The sequence below is a fragment of the Patagioenas fasciata genome, chromosome W, assembly GCF_037038585.1.
Source record: "Patagioenas fasciata isolate bPatFas1 chromosome W, bPatFas1.hap1, whole genome shotgun sequence".
NCBI lineage: Eukaryota > Metazoa > Chordata > Aves > Columbiformes > Columbidae > Patagioenas > Patagioenas fasciata.
In genome coordinates, this window is record NC_092559.1 from 70291780 (window position 1) to 70297805 (window position 6026).

Here is a 6026-nt window from a genome sequence, read left to right on the forward strand (position 1 = left end):
CCAGTTCTCTTGGACCACCCTAGCCTCTAGACCCCTAACCCATGGGATTCTTCCAAGCAGGACCTTGAAGAGGCCAAAGTTTGCCCTGCTCAAGTCCATGGTTTCAGTCCTACTTATTGTCCTGCTCCCTCCACACAAGATCCTTAACTCCAGCATCTCATGATCGCTGCAGCAGAGGCTGACCCCAACCGTGACATCTCCAACCATTTCTTCTCGGTTTGTTAGGACAAGGTCCAGCAGCACACCTCTCCTCGTTGGCTCCTCCACCATCTGTGTCAAAAAGTTGTCACCAGTGATCTGTAGGAACCTCCTGGACCGTGCATGCTGAGCTGTGTTGCCCACCCAGCAGATGTCAGGGTGATTGAAGTCTCCCAGGAGAACCAGGGCATGTGATCATGAGGCTACTTCCAGCTGTCTGTAGAAAGCCTCATCAACTTCCTCCTCCTGATCAGGTGGCCTGTAGTAAACACTCACAACAGTGTCCCCCTTGTTGGCTTGTCCCTTAATTTTTACCCATAAGGATTCAACTCGCTTGTCATCCCCCCTAAGCAGAGTTCAAGACATTTGAGTTGTTCTCTCACATGAAGTGCAACTCCTCCACCTCACCTTGCTGGCCTGTCTTTCTAAAAATCTACATAGCCTTCCATGACAACATCCCAGTCATGTGAACTGTCCCATCATGTCTCCATAATAGCAATGAGATCATAGCCCTGTGAACATGCATAGATCTCTAATTCTTCCTGTTTATTCTCCATGCTATGCGCGTTGGTGTACAGACACTTCAGGGAAGTACTCAAGCATGTGGGTTTCTCATGAGGGGTGCAGAAAGATCCACCACAGCCATGTGTACCCTTGAGGTGGTTGGCCCTCTGGTTCTCATCTTGGGAGACAGCTAAGGAATATTTGTCGCTGCCCTGGTTGGTCTGGCATGTTCCCCAGTTGGACATGATTGTGTGAGCATCACCACTTTGGACCCCGCCCCCCAGTTTAGAGCAAGCTTCACCTTGTCCCTCTATGCTTGGTGTCTCATCCCACAGCATGTCACAGGTGAGCCTGATTACATCCCTTTCCCCCATCATACCTAGTTTAAAGCCCTGTCAATGATCCCTGCTAGCTTGTGTGCAAAGACCCTCTTCCCATAATGTGTAAGGTGAACTCCATCCCACAGCAGCAAACCCGGTGCCATGTAGGCATCCCATTATCAACAAAGCAAATTGTGGCAGTGACACCAACCACAGAGCCTTGTATTAATAGTGTACACCTGTCTGTTTCTTCTAATGTCACTGCTCATAACTAGAAGAAGAGAGAAGAAAATAACCTGTGCTCTTGATTCCCTCACCAACCATCTCAAGGCCCTGAAGTCTCTTTTATTTGCTCTTGGATTATGGGTCACAACCTCATTGCTAACCACATGAAAGAACAGTAATGGTTAGTAGTCTGAGAGCCCTACCAGGCTAGGAAGTTTCCTGGGGAAGTCGAATGATGAGGAAAGGTACACAACTGGAGTGCTGCAATGGATGGCTATAAACTCTTCAGAAGGGATAGGCAAGGAAGGAGAGGTGGTGGGGTAGCCCTGTATGTTGTGGAGTGTTTTGACTGTCTAGAGATTAATTATGGTGATGATAGGGTTGAGTGTTTATGGGTAAGAATCAGGGGGAAGGCCAACAAGGCAGATATGTTGGGAGTCTGTTACAGACCACCCAACCAAGATGAAGAGGCAGATGAAATATTCTGCAGGCAGCTGGGAGAAGTCTCACAATCGTTAGCCCTTCTCCTGAAGAAACTGGCTGCTCATGGCTTGGACTGGCTCGATGATCTTAAAGGTCTTTTCCAACCAAAATGATTCTATGATGAAGTGTAACTGTAAACCTAACACTGCCAAGTCCACCACTAAACCATGTCCCTAAGCACCACATCCACACATCTTTTAAATACCTCCAGGGATGGTGACTCCATGTCGCAGATGAGTGATTTAGGATCCTGCTTGCCGCAGAGCAGTGTTTACACTTGATCAACGGTTAATGTCTAAGAGACATAAAGGGTAAGGGAAAACAGGTAAGGGTAAATGGGTAGAGGGAGGCCCTCCCGTTGAGTCACAAGGGTCAGAATGGATCCCCTTGCTTTCTAAACTCCTTCTCAGAGAGGAGCCTTGGTGCAGCTAGATCCAAATTTAGCCCCAGACTTGATCAACAATTCATATCTAAGAAACATAGAGGGTAAGGGAAAACAGGTAAGGGATAATATGTGTTTAAGGCCAAAGGATTATATGTGCACACCCGATTCTTCATAGCGCTTGGCTAGGATTTCAAAGTTTCATCATTTTGCATCTCAATCTGCTTACCTCCCCTCTAGGGCCCTGGTGTCAGGTTGCTCTGAAGTCTGGATCCTCAAAGCAAGGTCTCAGGCACCAAAGTCCACAGAAATTAATAATTTAATGGAGTAATACAGTAGCAGGGTTGGCTCGAGATGGGTGCCTTCTCAGAGATCCCAGCCAACCATAGATGTCCCTGGGTATTTATACCCTTACAGATTATTTACCCATCCCTCACATCATGATTCAGTCAAATAGTAATATTTGAGTCTGGGATCTTGTTGCTTCACATTGGATCCTTTCATTGACCTCAGACAAGCCTTTGTTTTGCTTAGCTTTAGACATTTTTTATAGTCTGTAGCTGCTTCGTGCCAGCCTTGAAGGTGTAGTTTTGTCTGAATGAATCCTATTTGTTCAGCAAAGTGCAAAACAGGCCTTATTTTGCAGGTGTCCATGATGTTCTGTAACTGCTTTTGTTTTCATTAAGTAGATGCAAGTTTGGTGAATATGAGTAGAACTTTACAACACACAGCTTAAGATTTCAGAAAATTTAGCTTACTAAGTAATGTGAGTCAGACAGTATATTAAAAATCACATGGCCTTGTAATTCTAAGTGATTCATTCTATTTAAAATGCATTTACTTCAGCTAAATCGTTAATATAAAATTTAAATTGAGCTCATCCAGCAATCTGTGAGTAGTAAAAGATCATTGTCATACAGCCACGCTTCTTTAGCAGAGAGAGCTCAAAGTAAGCTCACCCAGGCTGTCATATTTATGGAATAAAGTGGTTGACTCATAGTCAAATTGCATACAGTGGGACAGGTATGCACAAGACCTCTTGCATCCACAACTTATTGGTGTTAAGTGTGCCATTCTGCTTCCTTGTAGGTTTCCTAAAAGGAGTTCTTGGCCTGGCTACAACTCAGGCCTTTACCTCCTTTGGAGTCTGTACCAAACTGCTGCTGGTTTAGTTGGGGAGAAGGGATGACTGCATCCGTCACACTCCACCACTTCCCTGGGTAGCCTGTTCCCATTCTTGATAACCCTTTCAGTGAAAAAATTTTTCCTAATATCCAATCTAAACCTCCCCTGGTGCAACTTGAGGCCATTTCCTCTTGTCCTATCACTTGCTACTTGGGAAGAGACCAACACCAACGTCACAACAACCTCCTTTCAGGTAGTTGTAGAGAGAGATAAGGTCTCCCCTCAGCTGCCTTTTCTCCAGGCTAAACAACCCCAGTTCCTTCAGCCACTCCTCATAAGACTTGTTCTCTAGACCCTTCACCAGCTTCATTGCTTTTGTTTGGACACACTCCAGCATCTGAATGTCTTTCTTGTAGTGTGGGGTCCAAAACTGAACACAGTATTTGAGGTGTGGCCTCACCAGTGCCAAGTACAGGGAGAGAATTTCTTATTGTTCCTCTGTATCAGGGCCCTACATATTAATTGCTATTCTTCCATTGCCTTCACAGGAAAGGATGTCAATTCATCTGCATTATGGACATGATTATCTCATTCTGTTTGCTTCCTTCTGGAGCATTCAGTAGCTGGGCTCAGGTGAGCTACTTACATAAAAAGTAGAATATTACTTTACTAGTACTAGTGATCTTCATTTTAAAGGACTGAAGCAAATGCCAAAAGAAATACATTATATTAGTGAGGTGTACTGCTTTAAGAAATGCAGAAACACAACATAAAATAAATTAAGTACTGCTGTATTTGATAAAGCCAAAGCCTTCCTAATTTCAAATATTTTTTAAGGATTTAGTAAATGAGGCACTGGGGTTACTCTGAAATTTTAAAATCAAACATACAACATATATTTCACGATTTTACCAGATAAAGCCAAATCAGTGTATGCCACTGTATTTTCAAATTATTCCTCTTTATTACCAAGTCTTTCATCATTCAGCTGCATGGTTTTTTTTCTCACGTGGACCAAATAAATGCTGATACAAATCCCAGTTTACTGTTTGGGTTTTTTGAATAACTAATTACTAAATACTAAAATTAATAACTTTTAGAAACTTTGAATAAAATGTATTAGATAAACCTCAAACTTTCTGACTCACAGACTGGTTAGAGCTCATAAAGCAATGGCAATCTGGAGCTAGATCTGTATAATTATTTGGCACATAACTCCTATTGATTTCATAAACTTTTGTGAATAGTGGTGCCATACTCAGTGGTAACGTTGGTAGTATAGGTCAGGCTGTCTAGCTGGAAGCTTATAAAACAGTCCTGTATGGACTGTGTATGACCAATGTAAAAGTTCTTTGCTGGGCAAGGAGGGTGATAAGGATGCTTAGCATAGAATTACCAAGAGAATTTATTATCTCATATAGCATTGCCCCAGCCTAATGCATGGAGGACCCTGATACAGAGGAAAGCAGGGTTTATATGCTACAGTTCAGTTGTGCAGCCTAATCAAATCACTCATGTTACAGGGTGGGTTAATCAATTACTCTTGCTCTTTTAATCCATATGCTCTTCCCCCATGCAGGTGGTGTAGATGGCTATGGTTATATGCCTGTTTGTTTGTTTTGTTTGGGTTTTTCGATTGTTTGGTTTTTTAAGGCAAATTTCTTATTGTTTTATTGTCAGTATGGGGTGTTCTCAGCAGGTAAGAGCTGGCTTAGGTTGGGTCTTCAGGTCACATCAATGCCAAGGTAAAAGCTCATAGACTCAGGTAGTGTTCATTCTTCTAAGCAAGTCATATTACAATTAGTGCCTTGGCTTTCATACCAATCACCACAAAACAGCATTAGACTAATTGGACTCCCTGTTAGTGTATGATCAAGCAATTGGACGGAGCTGTAGATTATTTAAACATGTGCGTGCAGGAGCAGAGCTGGCGATTCAGCGTGGCTTATCACTATTAGAGTCTAGTACCTAAACAGGTATTTCTCCATGCGTTCTGGACCCCCCCAGCGATATCCCGATATCGCAGGGAGGCAGCAGCCCACAGGAGCCCACGAGCGGCTCCAATCTCCCTGCTCTGCGTCCTTAAAGGCGCGACCTCGCGCTTGCCGCTGCAGCGCCCCACAACGGCCACCGCGTACCACAATGATCGCGCTGCCGCAGCCTCCATAGCGCCCGTTCCGGGTCTCCCGCCCTAAACACATCTCGGTCATGGCAGTAGCACGTCCCGGTGGCGACTTTCCCCCGCTCCTCCCGTTGCTATGTGCAGTCCTCAACTACTCCCCGCCTCTAGAGACGGAGTTGCAGCAGAAGCCCTCTGCGATAGGGCACAAATCCACACAGGCAATGAAATCTCAGTGCCTTCTGGGCGCTTTCTAGCATCTCTTCTGCATGACAAGCATCGAATACCCGAGCGGTGGCTGACCCTTTAAACCCCACACGTGACGCACCGCGTCCAGAGCCAAGTGCGCCAGAGCTGGTTCACTGAGCGCCCAAACGGCGAAACAAAAACGCGCGCCAAGCAGATGAACAAGCCCCTCCTCACTCGCCCGCCCACCGTGGCAGGCCAATCAACAGCCAAGCTGTGCCTCCTCAGAGGAAATGAGTTATAGTGAGGCAAAACACCCCCAGCAGTCCACTAGCCCAGTCAGTTTCAAATTCTACCGGTCGGCCTGGCGCCTGGCCCATAGAGCGACATTTGTGAAGCCGAGTTCCGGTCTGTTCCCGCCCACAGGGCAAAGTGGTTGGTGAGCGGGAACTGTTGCTCCGTGACGTCAGCGCCTGGTTCGGTG